This window comes from Ranitomeya imitator, chromosome 2 (assembly GCF_032444005.1).
Source record: "Ranitomeya imitator isolate aRanImi1 chromosome 2, aRanImi1.pri, whole genome shotgun sequence".
In the NCBI taxonomy this organism is placed as follows: domain Eukaryota; kingdom Metazoa; phylum Chordata; class Amphibia; order Anura; family Dendrobatidae; genus Ranitomeya; species Ranitomeya imitator.
This window is the reverse complement of record NC_091283.1, coordinates 183,923,348-183,945,707: the sequence shown is the minus strand read 5'-3', so window position 1 is coordinate 183,945,707 and position 22,360 is coordinate 183,923,348. Positions and strand designations below refer to the sequence as shown.

General features: G+C 43.2%; 1 protein-coding gene across 1 annotated transcript in view; it reads right to left on the bottom strand.

Annotated features, from left to right (window-relative positions):
• Positions 1 to 11,389, bottom strand: part of EEIG1 (estrogen-induced osteoclastogenesis regulator 1) — a 58,687-nt gene extending 47,298 nt beyond the window's left edge. Inside the window, exon 1 of the mRNA XM_069748236.1 lies at positions 11,232 to 11,389. The gene's annotated coding sequence lies outside the window, so the exon portion shown is untranslated. The remainder of the gene's footprint in view (positions 1 to 11,231) is intronic.
• Between the last annotated feature and the right edge of the window lie 10,971 nt (positions 11,390 to 22,360).

Genomic DNA, 22,360 nt, shown 5'->3' with positions numbered 1-22,360 from the left:
AGGTAAATTTTAAAAAATGTTGATTTTTATTAATATCTATTAAAAATTGATTAAGAGAATCCCAACCACCAAATAAAAATGACGTCATCAATAAAACGCCACCAGAGGACCAGGTTCGCACACAGTCGGCCTTCCGGGTAGATAAACTGTTCGGCCTTCGCAGAACTTGGGCAATCTTATTGCGCCTACTGTACAAAATAAACCCCCCCTTGTACAATCTTCTATTTTTCATACTAAGTTGAAGGGATTTTTCCCTTGTCAGAAGTGTAATGTGTTTGCAGGCAAACTATCACCCAAAAATGTACCAATATTATAAAAGGGGATAGGGTAATTCCAATTAAGGATTTTGTTACATGTTCTACTGTCGGGGTTATATATATTATAGAATGCCCTTGTGGCAAACTATATGTGGGGAGGACAAAAAGGCCATTTAAAAAAAGAATAGGGGAACATATTCGTAATATTAAAAACCACTTTAAAGGTCATCCACTGTCCCAACATTTCATAGAGCATCATGACAGTGGGATACACCATATGAAAGTGTTGGGTATAGCAACTGTTAAACGCCACTGGAGAGGGGGTGATTTTATTAAAGCCATGTCCAGAGCCGAGACACAATGGATTTTTTCTCTGGACACACTGGCACCCAGGGGTTTAAATATCGGCACAGAACTCTTTGGATTCCAATAGGCAGATTTAGTTAGGGCATGCTATATAAGGACTGCTATTATGGAGCAGGGGTTAACCCTGAGGAAGGAGACAGCAGTCTCCGAAGCGCATAGGTTAGGTGACCCTCACAGCGCTCCGTACCTCACTCCCGGGCTTCGTTCACGATCAGGTGACTAGCTACGTCACGTAGGTCCTGCACTGTATCCGGACTTACCGCTTTCACTTCACGCGGCGTCCGGCACCACAGGACTCCGTCCCAGCCCGGAGGTTAGTCTTGGGTGGCTGCTACCGGCCGGGGCAGCCACCAGTTTGGATCTGTACCACGCACCGTCCTTACCTGGAACTCTCGAACTACATCGGCAGAATTGCGGCTCTTTTCTTCATCGAGAGATGTGTGACTTGTGACAGGAGGTAGGAAACTTCTATGTATACTTACCTACCCCTGGTGTCATTATAGACTTCTGTGGACATACTTAGAAGCTGCTAAACTTCGTTTATTGACTGCCGATCTGGACTCTATTCTTTTATTTAGTAGCAGGTTTTTCTTTTTTGGCTAAATATCTAGCGCGTACCTATATGTACTTAGATACATATTTTTATTAGATTATTATCAAATCATATTTTACAACCTAACTCTGAAAAGACTTTCGCTGCCCTGATCCGGGCACGGTCATACATGGCAGCCGGTCTTCACTTCTACGCCAGGTTCCCTGGGCCCCTTTAACGTATCTGAGCCTCACGTGATGTGATGATGTTGTGGACCTAAAAAATGCTGGAGGCACCAAGCATACTACGGTCAAATATGCCGGGTGCGGAAATTAAGAGCGGCTGCCACAGAGGACCAGACCGTGCACCGAATCCGGGCAGCGCAAATCAAGCTGCTCATCTCTACTAGCACCCATTCCTCTTCCCATCTGTGACCCCGACAGCTGGAATAGATCAGAAATGTCTATGTTCGGACTACCCCCTTTAAGACATTTAATCGTTTTTTTAACAAAAGTTAATTTTTTACTTTGCCCCATACTTCGTGATACCTGGAAATGGCACTATAGCGCCTCCTGTGGCAACCGAATAAACAGCAGCACCGGCGGCAGTACAATACAAATTGTACTGGTTAAGTATGGTATTTGTATTCACATTTTGTTTATTTTTGAGGGTAGAGTCCACTACTTCATATAATAAACCTAAAATGGAGATTATGAGCCAGCCCGAAACCCCGCGTCGGTGTGACAGCCTGCCCCCCCTTAGTCACATACAATGCGATTGAAAGAGAAGCGTGGCGCTTGTGCATTCAGGTGCGGACGTCAGAGCCGGGCTGGTGAGAAGGACAACGTGTTCCACTTTGTATTGTCCGGCTCTTAAATCAGTCTATGTAACAGAGAGGAGTCAGAAGGAAAGAACTGTCCGAGTTCCCGGATCCCTCATAAATTAGTTTGATGCTTCCCATTTAGTGTTTGCAGAACAAATCTTAAAAACGGAAACTCAAGAGCCAAAGAAACATTGGAGAAACCAATGGACTTTTTTGCAGTGTTGCTGCACAGTAATTATAGAATATTGCTTCTGGCGAAAATGACAGATTGCAACAAGTATGAACCAAGCTTAAACCCTTCATTCTCTGGATCGTGGAGATAGCTCATTGGGGGTCCTATAGGGATATGCCATCATTTTAGGAGATGGGAAAACCCTTTCATTGCACGTCAGCCTGCACTGGGAAATTCAGCAGGATCTGGTGGCGAGACGCTACGGGTCGTAACTCGCCCAAACTCCCTGGCTAATCCTTTATTGCTGAAACCCCAAAATCAGTGATCGAGTTCTTTCCTTCTTTCTCAGAGTCAGTAGGAACTCAGCAACACATGCAAATGGAAAGGGACAAAAGGTATAAAATATAAATAGGCAAATCATGGTATGGTAGTGCTGTGTACAGGATGGCACTGGCAGGTCTGCCCAATATCACTGCCCCCTCCTGCAAACCACGGAGGGAAATTCAGGTGCTCATCCTATTCCTTATTTCCTTTCTGAACAGATTTTTTCATTTTTTTTGCACATTGGTTTTTCCTCCCCCTTCTTCCAAGAGTCATAACTTTTTTTTTTAAGAAATCTTTCTTTTTGATTTTTTTCCCCCTTTTATGACATTTACTATAAGGTTTAATTTATTTTATAATTTTATAGCGTGGACCATTATATATACGTCAATAACAAATAAGCTGAACTTTTAATTTCTTTATTTAACTTGGTAAAAGGGGGGGGGGGATTCAAACTATTATATACAGTACTGTTTTACATGTATATATTTTTTAAAAAAATCTTAATTATCACTTCATTTTTTAGTCCTCTTGGGGGACTTGAACCTACAATAGTTTGATCGCTTGCACTATATACATTGCTTTATTAGAGTACAAAAATAGCGGCAAAGTGTGCCTTTAGTAGGCCCCTGGCTGCCATGGAAAGTCACTGGTACCCGGTAATTGTGTCACGAGAAAGTGAGTGATGGGCGCCTGAAATGATCATATGACGTGATTGCTCCACTTAATCACCTAAGGCTTTAAAGTGTTATTTCAAAAATGGATATTGTCGAATAGGGCTTGCAAATATGAACAATTTTGCAATTTACTGCTTATTAAAATGTTTAACCGTTCTTGAGACATTAACACTTTTCTTTAGCTCACAGTTTGTTGCCTTGGAGACCGACCACCATTTTTAGACAGTAAAACATGCACAGTGCTTACAAGTTCTGTTATATTGAGCTTGTATACACTGTTTTGAAGATGTCCAGGATCCCTGAAGAGCGGAAAACCGGCTATTGCCAGGAAAACAGTGCATTGCTTACAAGCAACACAGCAGTGGTGGTCGATCTCCTAGGCAACAAGTTGTAAACGAAAGGAAAAGTGTTAATAGCTCAATAACGGATTCCAATTTCAATAAGCAGTAAATTGCAAAAAGGTTTTGTTTTTTCAAGCATTATCGAACAGTATCCATTGATGGAGATGGGAATAACCCTTTAAGTGGGTAAACAGGAGCGATTGTAGCTAACTGGAGGTCCTAGCATTCACAATGTATGGAGTGACCTCAGCTCCTGAGCCCGCTCTATATACCTGTCCCAGAGATTGATATAGAGATATATATATAGATAGATAGATAGATAGATAGATAGATAGATAGATAGATAGATAGATAGAGATATATATATATATATAGATATATATATATATATATATAGATATATATATATAGATATATATATATATATATAGATATATATATATATATATAGATATATATATATATATAGATATATATATATATATAGATATATATATATATATATAGATATATATATATATATAGATATATATATATATATAGATATATATATATATATAGATATATATATATATATAGATATATATATATATATAGATATATATATATATATAGATATATATATATATATAGATATATATATATATAGATATATATATATATATAGATATATATATATATATATAGATATATATATATATATATATAGATATATATATATATATAGATATATATATATATATAAATATATATATAGATATATATATATATATAAATATATATATAGATATATATATAGATATATATATAAATATATATATAGATATATATATAGATATATATATATATATATATATATATATATATATATAGATATATATATATATATATAGATATAGATATATATATATATATATATATATATATATATATATATATATATATAGATATATATATATATATATAGATATATATATATATATATAGATATATATATATATATATATATCTATATATATATATATCTATATATATATATATATATATATACACACACATATATACACACACGTCGGGTAGGGGTTAAAGACGTTGACTCTCAAACTTTTTACCCCTGGAGGCAGCTACGGTAGCAGGCAGCTACGGTAGCCCCCTCTAAACAAAAAAAAACAGTCATAAGTTATAAAGAGATTGCATGACGGCGATAAGTTTACAGAATTTCATTTCTCTTGTGTACAGAGCTGGGTCTGTCCGGGCTGGGATTAAGCTGAGCTCTGCTGAATTACATGGGGAGCACAGTCCGGGCTATTTTTGTTTATATCTAAATCCTTGGTGGGAAAGGCTATATGTCTTCCAATTATCTCTCCATAGACCTTGTACTAATCCACCCAAATGTCAACAGCTCCCAGATCTTAAAGTCACAAGAACCAACAAACCTTTATGTGACTTACCTCCACTCCTCCCCCACTCTACTACCATGTACTACAGTCCTTGAAACCCTAACCTTAAGGTACCGTTAGGGTACCGTCACACAGTGGCATTTTGATCGCTACGACGGCACGATCCGTGACGCTCCAGCATCGTAACAATATCGCTCCAGCGTCGTAGACTGCTGTCACACTTTGCAATGTACGACGCTGGAGCGATAATTTCATGACGTATATGCGATGTAGAAGCCGTTGGTTACTATGCGCACATTGTATACAATATCGTGCACACCTTTGTTACACCATGCGATCATGCCGCCACAGCGGGACACTAGACGACGAAAGAAAGTTTCAAACGATCTGCTACGACGTACGATTCTCAGCGGGGTCCCTGATCGCGAGATCGCTGGAACGTCACGGATATATCGCTGGAACGTCACAAATCGTGCCGTCGTAGCGATCAAAATGCCACTGTGTGACGGTACCCTTACACTAAACGATTTACCAACGATCACGACCAGCGATACGGCTTGGCCGTGATCGTTGGCAAGTCGCTGTGTGGTCGCTGGAGAGCTGTCACACAGACAGCTCTCCAGCGACCAACAATGCCGAAGTCCCCGGGTAACCAGGGTAAACATTGGGTTACTAAGCGCAGGGCCGCGTTTAGTAACCCGATGTTTACCCTGGTTACCATTGTAGATGTAAAAAAAAAAAAACAGTACATACTCACATTCCGGTGTCTGTCACGTCCCTCGCCGTCAGCTTCCCGCACTGACTGTGTCAGCGCCAGCCGTAAAGCACAGCACAGCGGTGATGTCACCGCTGTGCTTTACGGCCGGCGCTCAGTCAGTGCGGGAAGGTGACGGCGGGGGACGTGACAGACACCGGAATGTGAGTATGTTGTGGTTTGTTTTTTTAACTTTTACAATGGTAACCAGGGTAAATATCGGGTTACCAAGCGCGGCCCTGCGCTTAGTAACCCGATGTTTACCCTGGTTACAAGTGAACACATCGCTGGATCGGCGTCACACACGCCGATCCAGAGATGACAGCGGGTGATCCAGCGACGAAATAAAGTTCTGGCCTTCTAGTTCCGACCAGCGATGTCACAGCAGGATCCTGATCGCTGCTGCGTGTCAAACACAATGAGATCGCTATCCAGGACGCTGCAACGTCACGGATCGCTATCGTTATCGTTCAAAAGTTGCTCAGTGTGAAGGTACCTTTAGAGGAGAGAAACCAGTGCGTCTCTTTGCCAAAGTGTGATTGATTTGAATTAACATAGTGTAATGCTTAATTCCCCCTGTAGAGGCGCTGCAGGGAAATTTAACAGTTACTGGCAAGGTTTAGCCACAGATTAGATGACTGCTGGAAATCTAGGATTTACAAAAATAAATTATTCAAAGAAGACAACCCATTAAAAGTGGTTTCCTTGCTAAAACAGGAGGCATAGCTATGTTTTGTCATCTCCATTTGATCGGTGGTAGCCTGACTGCTGAGACCAACGCATAAGGCGGCGAATTGTCTTCTGGGAAAACAAAAGGCTTAAGCGTTAAAATTCAACAAGGCCGATTCTTCTCTCCATCATCCAGGACTTGTATATTGATGACCTTATGCTATAGAACTGAATGGAAAATGTTGACAGCTATAACTGACTTTGGGAGCTTGTTCTTTACTGTAAGAGCAGCGATTATATGAACGGTCGATCTCAGGAACTGGTCACAGCGGGAATCGTTCATGGGGTTTTTTTTTTGGTTTTTTAAAGGCTTAGATGCATTTTTAGAAGGAAATAAAGACTTGTTACGTGTAAAATTCTTGTTCAGAATGTTGATCCAGTCGATCAACACCCGGAATCAGGACTTGCTCTTTTAGGCCTGACATTCATATGAATGTCCTTATGTTCCCTCTTTTTTGTCCTTTCCAATCCCTTGGTTGAACTTGATGGACATGTCGTTTTTCAACTTTTTTTGTGTATGGAAAATTTGCTGCACATAAAAGTTTTTACATAAGTAGTGTTTTTGATGCTTTTTGTTTGTTTGTTTTTCCTCTGCATTTTTTGACCTTTGTAAACAACAAAGAATGTCAATTCTTTCAGTGGTTTTTTTACGGCAATTTTTCCCCATGGACATTAAATGTGGATTACCACTATAAAAAAAAAAAACATTTTTCTAACCATATTCTGCATTTTTCGTGCAGAAAAAAATGCACTAGTGAATGTACCCTAATAGTCCAAGCAAAATAGATGTGATGTCCTGAAAATTAATTCCAAAAGTGTGCTTATAACGATACTGTAAAACGTTTTTTTTTTTGTAGCCTCCCCCCCCCCCCCTCTACAGATTTGTAGAGGAAGAATAATATAAAAAATAAATTAGAAAAAAAAAATGCATAAAAAAAGCACTAAATGCAAATTAATGAGAGCAGATTGGTAAGGCATATTTTGCTGTTGGAGCCTATGGTAAATAGCATTTTTTTTGTTTATGTCAGTGCTTGTAAGAAACTACCGTAGTTAAGAGACCAGCTCAGATTGTAATGGATCGGAATAGGCTTTTTTATTTTTGCCCAGCCATATAAAACATCAAAGTTTCCGAAGAATTACAGGGAGTGAGCTGAACCCTGCCCAACGTCCCTCGTGACTCCTCTACATTTTATTTCCTCGTCAAGGACGGGTCCTCGGTACAGGCTGTGATGTTAACTCTGTGTAAACACCATAATCATGACTTTCGTGGCGTACCGTCACCATAACGGTCTGATGGCCAGGCTAGTATTTGTATATATACAGCTGAAAGAGCAATTCTCCCTATAGACAAGACTACTTATTGTCAGAAATGGCACCACTCTTGTTCACAGACTGTACATGGTATTGCAGCCCAGCTCTATTTACTTAAACAAGGCTGATCTGCAATACCAGACATAACCATGGACAAGAGTGGCGCTGTTTCTGGAGGGGGGGGGAATCCCATAAAAAGCATCCTTTAAGAACATCCAGCTTTTCTTGTGCAAAACTTAACAACACAGAAGGAATTTGACTGCTCCAGCAGTCTTTAATTAATTTTCTGCAGCAATCACATACTGTATCTCATGTAGTTTATGCCAATTTTTCAAAGGTTATGCACACATTCCAAAATCATTTTTTTGCTTTTCTTCTGCTTCGTAAATGCTATTTTTCTAAATAGTCTTAAATTAAAAATGTTCTACCATTTTGCTGCTGATGTCTGCAAGTCCTTTATCTGCAAAATGTCACAAATGATCTCTCTGATACCTTCTCTCAGTGTTAGGCTACTTTCACACTGGCGTTTTTTGCAATACGTCGCAATGCGTCGTTTAGGGGAAAAAACGCATCCTGCAAAGTTGTTTTCAGGATGCGTTTTTGCCCCATAGATTAACATTAGCGACGCATTGCGATGCATTGACACACGTCGCAACCGTCGTGCGACGGTTGCGCCGGACCGCCGGGAGCAAAAAACGTTACATGTAACGTTTTTTGCTGCCAACGAACCGCTTTTTCCGACCGCGCATGCGCGGCCGGAACTCCGCCCCGACCTCCCTGCACCTCACAATGGGGCAGCGGATGCGATGAAAATTTGCATCCGCTGCACCCGTTGTGCGGCGCAAACAACGCTAGCGTCGTTGCGTCTGCACGTCGCTAGTGTGAAAGTAGCCTTAATTATCTCAAATGGGAAGGCAAGGGGGGGGTGCTCTGAGCTGCAGGGGACAACTGAGAGTATCTTGGAGGACACAAAAAGAAAAAAGCTATAGACAAGGAAAAACCATGAAGAGGAAATACGTGCTGGATAGAAGCTGTGCTGATAGAGCAAAGCAAGGGAAGGCATTATCACCCTGGTTACACACAGCCTGTATTACTGGGAGGGACGCTCCCACAAGAGAAACAGATGAAACTTGGATCAGGCTGCAAAATGCATATCAGATGGGGTCTGAAAGTGAATAAAGGACTGAAGATTTCAGGCAATTCTTATAACTGACTGCTCGAACATTCTGTTTATCTGTTCTGTTCTTGGAACGGACAAACGAAATGTCAAAAGTGTCCATAGCCTTTAAAGGAGCTGGCCGAAAAATAAAAACTAAATCTATCCATCCCCAGGATCTGTATGATCTCTTGGATCCCTGCACTAGAACAGGGGACTTGAATGGATCAGTGGTCATGCTTGCACACTACCACTCCAATTAATGCCCATGGGACTGACAGTGATAGCCGACTCAGTTTTTCGCCACCGATGCAAATAGCTTCACACTCATAACCCTGCATGACCCAGAAGGAAGATGAAACTCATAAAAAAATGGAAATACCTCGGTTATTAATAATGAAGCTTATATGAAAAGACGGGGTGAGGACTGAGTCAGGAAAGGTGTCAATGACAGCTCGTCAGAACACGACACCTACCGTACATAGCGTGACTCTGACTTTCACCCAGTGACACAGTGCTGTGAGACGAGCATGACGCCGGAGTTTTTGGATCCCGTTCCCAGAGCAAGTGTCCTTTTTAATATAAATCAGTGTCACTCAGATTACTAAACAGGTCATAAATGTCCTGACATGTGACCCCCGCCACCAAAATATATGACAGGAGCTAGGGAGGATTATTAATAGCTATGGAGCAATCCAAGAACATCACTGCTCAACCGCAAGGAGATTCCAAGATACTTCCCCTTCCTCCAGGAGTGTCCCCAACAGGAACAACATTTATGTATCCACTGTGCTGCCGAGAATGAGAATTTTTGAGCCGGCTGAAAAAAAAAAAATCATCTCACCCGACGAACGAGCATTTTGCATCTATTCTGTTATTTATTAGGAATGCAGAGGCAGCCACACATGCGGAAATGATGTGGTTATTACATGAATCTCAGTTAAGAAAACTCCTTTACTACGGACGCACCCAATCAGCAGTGGGGATGGGGCCGTTTGGTGGGAGGAATAGCCGTTAGCCGGAAAAAAAAAATCATTTTGCTGGATTTACATTTGACGTTTAATAGCGTGTTTAGGTAGTCCAAAAAAATTGTGGCGCACTCTGTATCAAGGAGCGGAAAGGTGCAGGCTGAACGAATAGCATGTTTACACAGGCTGACCGCACAGAACTAGTGCTATTATGATCGTTCTGTGAGCATAAAATAGCATTGTTCTCGGCAGCACATGTCCTGTTTACACAGGACAATGTGCTGCTGAGAACAATGATTTATACGCCAGCTACAAATGTGGTTGGGTGCCATACAAAATGAGCGTTTCGCTTCTTAGTTGGGCGATTGCCGGACAGCTTAGACCGACTTGATAGACGAGCGTTCCTAGGAACATTTGCTCCCCAATAATCGTCTCATCTAAAAGTAGTATTTGACTGACCCCCTATCAAGAGTATGGACACTTTTAAAAAAAACTTTAAAAAAACAAACAAAACAAATCACTGATAATCTATGCAATTAAAGATTAGGTGTAAACAACACTTAATCCAAAGAATGACAGATTGCTGGATAATTGGTAACAGGTAGACAATAGCCAAAAGATGCAGTCACTAGATCACAAGCAGACAATTGCAGATTTATTAAAGGGGCTGTCCATTGGATCAGCTAACCACAGGCGGAGTGATAAGCAATCCCTCCATTATTACCCTTACAAGTTGTGTTTTTTTTGTTTTTACAAAGATGTTGATTTTTTTAACCCTAAAATAAAACACAATAGTAAACCTTACAAGTTTGGTATCGCCGTAATCATACTGACCAGGAGAATTATGGGGTCATTTTTAACTGCATGCATAATGAATTAAAAAAAAAATTATATTATAATAGAACACAATATATATATATATATATATATATATATATATATATATATATATATATATATATATATATATATATAATTTTATTTTTTTAAGTGATTTTTTTTTCACATAATGATTTTTTTCCATTTTTTTATTTTTATTATACATTAAAATGAATAGTGTCAATCAAAACTACAACTCGTCTCGCAAAAAAATGCAAGCCTTTAAAAAGTTATGGCTCTTAGAAGAGGGGAAGGAAAAAAAAAAGGTGCAAAAAAATATATATATTTTCCTTATGGAGAAGGGGTTACATTTTTTGCTTTCCAGGGGCAGCATCATCACTTTGCACCACAGGCATTGGTGGACACCAGCAGTGATAGGGTTACCACGTAGCCGCCAGTAACTACAACAATCCAGGCAGTGCCATTTTGGAGAGATTTTAGCACCGCGGGAGCTCTCCTAGAGGATGCCCCCTAATCCCTGCCCCATGCAGACCCCCCTGCAGGGCTCCCCAGTCCCTGGCACCAGCCCGGGCTGCATTACTTACCTGGAGCGGCGCTCAGCTCTCCTCACGTCTCTCTTCCTGCCGTCTGTCTGCTGCTCACCCCAGTCTGCTTTACGCAATGAACGTAAGAAGCGCCACGGCTCCGCAAATACAAAACATTCTGCTTACGCAATCTACGTAACAGCCGCCAACTCTTCACCTTCCAGAATACAGAGATTACAGCAGCGGTGACGCGGACGCTCAGTGATTGGATGGTTTTTACAGCCCGGAGAAATTCTATTGGCGGGTGACAAGAGGCGCTGAATTTGATTGGCCACAGGTTGGATGAGCGCGTTCTGTGATTGGAGGAGAGATCAATTGAGGTAGCCGAAGCTTGTGTTTTGGGCTCAGAGACAGGGGCTTGAGGTGCCTGGAGCTGACAGCTGCGGGAATTACAATGGGGAGGCTGCTGAATAAATTCAGAGGCTCCGTGAGAGAAATAACACAGAGTCTGAGCTAATAAAATACTCACTTTGGTATCTAGTCAAAATAAAATAAAGGAAAATGTCTAGACCTAGTATTCACTTTTTACCTCAGGGTGTTGTAAAAAAAAGAGGGACAAAATATGGAAGCGTTATTATGAACCTTTTTTTATTGATGAATTAAAGGTACAGGCCCAAAAGCCTAAGGCTGTGGTACTGAAATTAGTCTCCATGACAACCATACTTCGGACAGAAATAAGGGGAGATGCCGGTATCACACGTGTGCGTTTCCCGGTTTGGGTACTGACCAGCCGCAGGTCATACGGACTGTTAAATCAGAGTCGGGAGACGCACGGCCAGTCCGTAACCAGACCGGCATCTCCCCTTCTTTCCGAAGTATGGTTGTCATGGAGACCAGATGCAGGAAAATCAACAATGGCATCAATGTCTACATCAGAAACTGGTCATATATTGATGATGTGTGATGTGTCCATAGGGTAGATAATATCCGATCAGCACCCCCACAGCGATGCAGCTCCTTACACTATAAAATGGCCGCTCTCCAGCACTGCAGCCTAGTTCCCATTCAATTAGTGACACCGCCACCTTCTTTCATTGCTCCCTCGTCCAGTTCTGATGCTCGTGTGCCCATTCTGCAGTGGACAGAGATCAGTATGGCCATCTGACCGGGATGCGGCTATGCGGGCCCATACGTGGCAAGTTGTGATGCTCTGCGTGAGCTGACAGCTTTCCGTCATAGCCAGCGGGAACTAGCATGCTGCCCAATCTACAACTACTCCATAATTTCAGGCAGGCACGTTTTACTCTGAATTTCTGCTGCTTTGCAATGAAAACTAATGCTGGGCAGGTTCCCAGCGGCTTTTCCCGCCCGAATTCCCTTGATTGACAGATCTCTCCCTATGTGTGTAGAGAGACATGTCCCCTGAGCCTCATGGCTTTTAAATAAAAGTTTTCTCTGAAGCATCACAGTAAGGCTGCCGTCACACTATCAGTATTCGGTCAGTATTTTACATCAGTATTTGTAGCCAAAACCAGGAGTGGAACAATTAGAGGAAAAGTATAATAGAGACATATGCAGCACTTCTGTATTTATCACCCACTCCTGGTTTTGGCTTACAAATACTGATGTAAAATACTGACCAAATACTGCTAGTGTGACGGCAGCCTAAAACATGCCTCCCTTAATTGCAAGAGCCAGTGCCTGATTGACAGGCTTCATTTCCTACCCACCTGAGAGAGTCTTGTGTGCCCATCCCTTTAACCAGTTCACCATTCTCCTTCCTTGGACCATATACCGCGTCCCGGTTACACACTACAAGTCCTGCCATTTTGCAGGTGCAGTGACCCAGTCATCTAACATCACAAAATTTGTCGTCTCCTTTTGCACTGAAGGAAAGCGCTTGCTGTCCACCTGCACCTGCAACATTTACAGCAGCTTACTCGCAGCGCCTACTTGGCTGTGCAAATGAATGTGAAGATTGATTGTTGTTTTAGTCTTTGTAGTCCATAAAAATGTCCTTTTAAGAAAAATGTAGGTAAAACAATAAGATTTCAAAGGACACTGTAATAATTCATATTTCCTGTGGTGGCGCTGCAGATGAGTTACACACCTGCTAGACTCGCCCACAGATTACAGCTGATTACTGAGGGTCCCAGTAACATGGCACACATAAATCAGCTTATCATGGGCCAGACCCATCTAAAAAGAATATATTTTCCAAAGTACATAATCCTTCAAATAAAACCTGTCACTTACCATCAATATATGATTTTATTACCTGCTGTAAATGCCGCTGTTCTCCTGAATCCGGCGCTGTCTTTCTTTTGTCCCTGCGCCTCTCCGTTCCCGAGATATGGCCACCTATTCCCTGTATATAATTTATATACTGTGTATATATATATATATATATATATATATATATATATATATATATATATATATACACACAACTGGGTGTGGTTATTAATAAGACACCCACAAAAGAGTTGATGATCACTCCCACTTGACTAAGATCTATAGACAGTGAAGAATGGCCTATATCTCCTTAACAGAGAGGCGCAGAAACAAAAGAAAAACAGCGCCGGAATCAGGAGAACAGCGGCTTTTACACCAGGTTAAAAAAAAGGACATATTTATGGCATGTGACGGGTCCTCTTTTAATTTTAGGTAGATATATACTATTTGTAAAATGTAGAAACCATTTTGCTTTTATGGAACCATATTTTTGTCCCACGAGAGACTCTCAGCACCGGGATCTCCACCAGACAGCATTTCCCTACATGTAGAGCAAGACGCGCTAATCTGAAAGAAGTCTACATCTCATTTCAGATTGCTTCCCTACACATCACTGCACTGCTTAAAAGGAACCTGCCAAGATGGAGATAAGAGTGCCAGGGAAAAATCCTCTGCCCTAAGAAAACTAAGTTCTATATTAAGACTGTGGCTATGCTGCCAACTTTGCGGGATGTATCAGGGGAGTAGTTCTGGCAACATCACTGGAGAGTCAAAACAATTGCCTTTTTTATGCCATATTGTCAAGTTAAAAATGCTAGATGCCAGTGTCCTTGTACTAAGGTCATGGCCATGAGGGACTGGGCAGCCAACATCGGGTAGGCAAATCTAAGAAAATACTATGATTCCGATCAGATGCGTAGCTAAAGGTACCGTCACACTAAGCGACGCTGCAGCGATACCGACAACAATCCGGATCGCTGCAGCGTCGCTGTTTGGTCGCTGGAGAGCTGTCACACAGACAGCTCTCCAGCGACCAACGATCCTGAGGTCCCCGGTAACCAGGGTAAACATCGGGTTACTAAGCGCAGGGCCGCGCTTAGTAACCCGATGTTTACCCTGGTTACCATCCTAAAAGTAAAAAAACAAACGCTACATACTTACCTACCGCTGTCTGTCCTCGGCGCTCTGCTTCTCTGCTCTGGCTATGAGCGCCGGGCAGCCGGAAAGCAGAGTGGTGACGTCACCGCTCTGCTTTCCGGCCGCTGTGCTCACAGCCAGTGCAGAGAAGCAGAGCGCCGAGGACAGACAGCGGTAGGTAAGTATATAGCGGTTGTTTTTTTTACTTTAACGATGGTAACCATGGTAAACATCGGGTTACTAAGCGCGGCCCTGCGCTTAGTAACCCGATGTTTACCCTGGTTACCAGCGAAGACATCGCTGAATCGGTGTCACACACGCCGATTCAGCGATGTCTGCAGGGAGTCCAGTGACGAAACAAAGTTCTGGACTTTCTTCCCCGACCAGCGACAGCACAGCAGGATTCTGATCGCTGCTGCCTGTCACACTGGACGATATCACTAGCCAGGACGCTGCAACGTCACGGATCTCTAGCGATATCGTCTAGTGTGACGGTACCTTAAGGGTTCAGCTCAGTAGGGGGGTCATCTGACTGGGCCCCTAATCGGAAACCCTGATTACAACTATGGCGATATATAGTGGTAGATACCAGTCCTAAAAAGGTAAAAAATCAAGTTAAATTATTCTTTATAATAATTAAAAGAGCCAAAAATATTGTCGCAAACTATGTTACAATATTTTTGATTCTCTTAAAATCATTATTAATAAAGAATAATTTTAACTTGCTTTTTTTTCTATGTTAAATACCAGTCCTGCAGACCTAACGAGGTATTAGGCTGTGTGCACACGATGCAGATTTAGTGCAGATCTGCAGCGTTTTTTCCCGCGCAGAAACGCTGCAGATCTGCACTGTGATTTACAGTACAATGTAAATCTATGTGAAAAAAAAAAAGCTGTGCTCATGGTGCAGAAAAATCCGCGCAGAAACGCTGCAGATTTCAAAGAAGTGCATGTCACTTCTTTTGTGCAGATCTGCAGCGTTTCTGCACCCCTCCATTAATAGAAATCCGCAGTGGTAAAAACTGCAGAAAATCCACACAAAATCCGCATCAATTCCGCACAAAAAACGCACTAAAACCGCATAAAAACTGCAGCAAATCCGCAGCTGCGGATTCTGCCAGGAGATGCGGATTTTGTGCAGAAAATTCTGCACCTCTTTTCTTACGTGTGCACAACAGTACAGTTATATGTAGTGTCTTACCGCTGACATTCTTTCTGATGGAATTGTTCACTTTTCCTGTCTTTCCCATCTGGCCCAGACTGACACGACAACACGACAACTTCTCCAGTGAGGACTCTGCAGAGATTACAACAAAGACACATTTGACTTCTTACATTTCCAGCACCGTCTCCATCTATTCCCAACCTGCACAAACGCCTCTTCCTATTGATACCCCAATACTGAGCTGCTGCCATTTGTTTCCTTATTACTGTGTAAGGGGTTACAAAGATTGGTGTACGCCTCTATCCCTTTAAGTATATATAATTGTTAATAAGTGTATTTATTTAAAGTTTGTTATCTCTGCTGCACAGTGTACATTGTTTACTATAGGGAAAGTGCAGTGCACAGTTCAGCCACAGGATGGGGGCACAGAGAACATAGGAATGTACATAGCATACTAGAAAAATACCCCATGGGTTTCAGATAGTAAATAGTTAAACATAGGAGGGCCATGGTGGATAACACAGGAAGGACTTCCTGATAGTTCTCAGTTGGGCCAGGGATCCCATGCAGCTCTCTTGGGCTACATCGTGCCATGCAACGTTAAAGAAGTGTAAGGCCCAGCCATGTAGCATCCCTGACCAGGACCTCATCAGAAGGAGCAACAGAAACAGTGCTAGCGGTGCAGTATTAGTGGGACTGCAGTTGCTAGAGAAGGCTAAGCAGTACGGGCAGGTCGCTCATCATGTGGCAGCTTATTGCATGGGCCAATGCCCTCAGAACTGGTGCAAAACGGCTGAGGGAGTCCCCAAATGGCATAAGACTGAGCAGAGAGGACGCTGAGGGATTGAAAGGTACGGTCCGTCCCGAAAGCGAGCTTAGCGAAGAAGAGAGGAGGACAGGGACAAAAGAGGAGTTGCACGTTGTGAAACCTGATGTTGATGCTGGAAAGAATGTGGATATGCTGCGTACAGAACAAGATAAAGCAGATGTTACCGCAGGCTTCATAATACCTATAACTACCATTAGGGGTCATTTTGACCCCCATTCAAAAGTACTGACTCTGGAGTAAAAATAATTTTTTTGTTGCCAACAAATTAAAGAACATTTATTTTAACTTAGTAGGAACAGTGTTAAGATCAAGTACAGCATGCACCCATAGGGGTGGAGCCGCATATTCATGACTGTAATGGGCGGCACCACATGACCGCTCATACAGGAGAAGCTGCGGCGAGGACAGGACGCTGCGAGGGAGCCGGGTGAGTATTTTATTAACAGCGGGTGGGCGCACAGGGGGTGGGGACAGGGATCTTTATTTAAAACACGAAAAAAAACAAAAAAAAAAGGATTTTTCATATCTTTCCAGCGAACGCTGCTGGAGAGAAGATATGAATGGCGGCTTCAGCACCAGATGCAGGGGACAGCGATTATCTCTAGCACTGTCTCCTGCACGCTCCGTGTGGTACCCAGTCGGCACACGGACGGCACACGTGTGCCGCTCGTGTGCCACACGGATGGCCTACGTGAGCTCACGGACACACGGACACGGATAACTCCGGTACCGATTTTTTTCGGTACCGGAATTATCTGGACGTGTGAGACTGGCCTTATAGAGTATAGTTGCGTTTATAGCTTCTAAATCAAGTACATTACAAAACACCTGAACAGGCCATCTGCGGCTTCCAGATTTTGTGGTTTCGAGCCATCTGGTCTACTGTGTCCACTCCAACCTTTGTTTTATTGTAAAATTGTACCGTTTCCAGTTTTTTTTTCTTGTCGTTTCCAACTGCTACATCTTGGTGAAGACTACTGAGCAAAATGACATTCTTATTTGGCTTACCTTGGTAAACTGTAAGGCTGTCGTCACACTAGCAGTATTTGGTCAGTATTTTACATCAGTATTTGTAAGCCAAAACCAGGAGTGGGTGATAAATGCAGAAGTGGTGACGTGTTTCTATTATAACTATCACCTCTGTTTGTTCCACTCCTGGTTTTGGCTTACAAATACTGATGTAAAATACTGACCAAATACTGCTAGTGTGACGGCAGCCTAAGAGTGATGTCACCATTCTTCATCAGAGTAGTCTCATATGTATTTGTTATTAGGAGACTTGCCTACTACTACGTTTATGTATGGGGTCAAATTGACCCCTTCAGTACTTATAGGTATGAATTGTAAAATCCGGGCCCCTGAAAAAGTTTCAATTCATTTTTGTGTCCTAAAATCTACACTACCATGTATAAATAAAAGTCACAAAAACTCAGAACTCATTTGTTAAAATTTTAGAAATTATAGGAAAAAGAAATAGCAAAAGGGTAAAAATGACCCCTCTAGCTCTAGTGTTAAAGTTGGAATGGACTGTGTCTCAGTGCTTGCAAAATCGTCTGTAGACAGCCTTCAGTGGCACAGAAGAGAACCTGACGATGCTGGTATGCTGACTAAGGAGGGGAAGCCAGGGAGGCCTCAGCCATGACTACCGCCGTGGCCGATCCAAAACTTGGCGTGGTCGGCAGGATGCCGAAATCGTGTAGCGTGGGAAGTGATGAGATTGATGTGACAAGAAAAGATGAGACTGAAGATTTGAGGAAAGGAACAAATGTCTCAGATGTGATTGGAACCCTGGAACAAGTAACTGCTGTGACCAGGAAGATAGAAGATGATGTGACTGATATACTGGATTTGTCAAATTCCCTGAAAGAAACTGACAGCGTGATCTCAAAGATGGCGGCCATGAGGATGGCGGGAAATGGCGTCGGAGAAGACGACAACAGGGACCCCCTTTCGTGTGTGCGTATCAGTACAAAGTTGGTGCCAAAATCTACCTGTCGATATCCCCCGATCCGCCCATGGTGGGTGCGGATGAAGAGAAGAAGGCCTTGCCTTCCCTTATCGAATTCCTGCAAATGGGTGGAGTGGTCGGAGGCGTCCCCGCCTGGAAATGGGTGGGGCCCAGGAGAAAAACTTGAGTGCAGCTGCGCAGCGTCATTATGTGATTGCATTAGCTCCCAAACTGTATAATGGCCCCCACAGTAGCCCCCAAACTGTATAATGGCCCCACATTAACTCAAACACTGTATAATGAGCACTGCATTAGTCCCCAAATTACACAATGGCCCCTGCATTGACTGCCAAACTGTATAATGGACCCTACATTAGCCCCCAAACTGTATAATGGCCCAACAGTTTATATGTGCCCCCACAGTAGTCCATATAATCTATAAGAGCCCCTCCACCCCCAGGGTCCCCCATTGTTTATGAGGCCTCCGCAATGTTAATAAAAATTTAAAAAATCATATGCTCACCTAATCCCGGATCCTGACGAGTCCATCGACAAAGCTCAGATTGACCGATGTGCTGTCATAGTGCTGACGCACACACGCGATGACGTCACCACTCCGAGACTCTGACGTCCTTTGCCTTTTTTATGTTTTTCATAGTGATTTCAGATACTTTTGGCTGATTAATCAATTTATTCTTTAAAAAAAAAGTCTCTACAGTTTTGCCCAAATTATCTTCCAGTCCCCCTCCAAAGTGATTTTATGTATGCCTGTAAATATTTTTGCAATTTTTTAGCTAAAATCACAAACATGCTAAAGACAAAAATAAAGAGTATTTTTATTGTGCACCAAATATATGAACCACTTTCTCCATTTTAAAAAATTTGCCTGAAAAAGAAAAAAAAGAACAGAAAGGAAAATCACAAGACCAAAAAGAAGATCAACTTGAAAAAAAAACAAAACAAAACACAAATGATGAATAGGGCCCCTTCACCTTTAACTTTTTAAGCACGAAAAGTCAATGTACTGCAAAAAGGTCACAAAATTCACCCAAAAATTATGGACGTACTGTACATAAAATCACTTGGAAGGGGGGGAGAGTACGGTATATTTGTGCCTAAAATATTGCAACCTTTAACCCCTTCCCGACCTTTGACGCATACGCTGCATCATGAAAGTCGGTGCCATTCCGACCCATGACGCAGCATATGCGTCATGGAAAGATCGCGTCCCTGCAGGCCGGGTGAAAGGGTTAACTCCCATTTCACCCGATCTGCAGGGACAGGGGGAGTGGTAGTTTAGCCCAGGGGGGGTGGCTTCACCCCCTCGTGGCTACGATCGCTCTGATTGGCTGTTGAAAGTGAAACTGCCAATCAGAGCGATTTGTAATATTTCACCTAAAAAACTGGTGAAATATTACAATCCAGCCATGGCCGATGCTGCAATATCATCGGCCATGGCTGGAAACACTTATGTGCACCCACCCCACCCCTCCGATCGCCCCCCCAGCCCCCCGATCTGTGGTCCGCTCCCCTCCGTCCTGTGCTCCGCTCCCCCGTCCTCCTGTCCGCTTCCCCGTGCACCAATCACACCCCCTGTGCTGCAATCAAACCCCCCCGCACTCCGATCCCCCCCCCGCACACAGCGACCCCCCCCCCCGTGCTCCGATCCACCCCCCCCGCACAGCGATCCCTCACCCCGTGCTCCAATCCTTCCCCGTGCTCCAATCCTCCCTCCCGTGTTCCGATCCACCCCCCCCATGATCCGATCCACCCCCCCGTGCTCCGACGCCCCCCCCCGTGCCCTGATCTCCCCCCCCTTATACTTACCTGGCCGCCCGAGGTCCGTCCGTCTTCTTTCCTGGGCGCCGCCATCTTCCAAAATGGCGGGCGCATGTGCAGTGCGCCCGCCGAATCTGCCGGCCGGCAGATTCGTTCCAGAGTGAATTTTGATCACTGAGATATATCCTATCTCAGTGATCAAAATAAAAAAAATAGTAAATGACCCCCCCCTTTGTCACCCCCATAGATAGGGACAATAAAAAAAATAAAGAATTTTTTTTTTTTTCACTAAGGTTGGGGTAAGAACTAGGGTTAGGGTTAGGGGTAGGGTTAGGGGTAGGGTTAGGGTTAGGGTTAGGGATAGGGGTAGGGTTAGGGCTAGGGGTAGGGGTAGGGGTAGGGTTAGGGCTAGGGTTAGGGGTAGGGTTAGGGCTAGGGTTAGGGTTTCGGTATGTGCACACGTATTCTGGTCCTATGCGGATTTTTCCGCAGCGGATTTGAAAAATCCACAGTGCTAAACCGCTGCCGATTTATCGTGGATTTACCGCGGTTTTTCTGCGCATTTCACTGCGGTTTTACAACTGCGATTTTCTATTGGAGCAGTTCTAAAACCGCTGCGGAATCCGCAGAAAGAAGTGACATGCTGCGGAATGTAAACCGCTGCGTTTCCGTGCAGTTTTTCCGCAGCATGTGTACAGCGATTTTTGGTTCCCATAGGTTCACATTGAACTGTACACTCATGGGAAACTGCTGCGGATCCGCAGCGTTTTCCGCAGCGTGTGCACATACCTTTAGAATTAGGCTATGTGCACACGGTGCGGATTGGCCGCTGCGGATCCGCAGCAGTGTTCCATCGGGTTTACAGTACCATGTAAACATATGGAAAACCAAATCCGCTGTGCCCATGGTGCAGAAAATACCGCGCGGGAACGCTGCGTTGTATTTTCCGCAGCATGCCAATTCTTTGTGCGGATTCCGCAGCGTTTTACACCTGTTCCTCAATAGGAATCCACAGGTGAAATCCGCACAAAAAACACTGGAAATCCACGGTAAATCCACAGGTAAAACGCAGTGCCTTTTACCCGCGGATTTTTCAAAAATGATGCTGAAAAATCTCATACGAATCCGCAACGTTGGCACATAGCCTTAGAGTTGGGTTGGAATTAGGGTTGTGGTTAGGGTTAGGGGTGTGTTGGGGTTAGGGTTGTGGTTAGGGGTGTGTTGGGGTTAGGGTTGTGATTAGGGTTACGGCTACAGTTGGGATAAGGGTTAGGGGTGTGTTGGAGGTAGAATTGAGGGGTTTCCACTGTTTAGGCACTTCAGGGGGTCTCCAAACGCAACATGGCGCCACCATTGATTCCAGCCAATCTTGTATTCAAAAATTCAAATGGTGCTCCCTCACTTCCGAACCCCGACGTGTGCCCAAACAGTGGTTTACCCCCACATATGGGGTACCAGCATACTCAGGACAAACTGCGCAACAATTACTGGGGTCCAATTTCTCCTGTTACCCTTGAGAAAATAAAAAATTGCTTGCTAAAACATCATTTTTGAGGAAAGAAAAATGATTTTTTATTTTCACGGCTCTGCGTTGTAAACGTCTGTGAAGCACTTGGGGGTTCAAAGTGCTCACCACATATCTAGATAAGTTCCTTGGGGGGTCTAGTTTCCAAAATGGGGTCACTTGTGGGGGGTTTCTACTGTTTAGGCACACCAGGGGCTCTGCAAACGCAACGTGACGCCCGCAGACCATTCCATCAAAGTCTGCATTTCAAAAGTCACTACTTCCCTTCTGAGCCCCCACGTGTGCCCAAACAGTGGTTTACCCCCACACATGGGGCATCAGCGTACTCAGGAGAAACTGGACAACAACTTTTGCGGTCCAATTTCTCCTGTAACCCTTGGGAAAATAAAAAATTCTGGGCTAAAAAATTATTTTTGAGGAAAGAAAACGTATTTATTATTTTCACGGCTCTGCGTTATAAACTTCTGTAAAGCACTTGGGGGTTGAAAGTGCTCACCACACATCTAGATAAGTTCCTTTGGGGGTCTAGTTTCCAAAATGGGGTCACTTGTGGGGGGTTTCTACTGTTTAG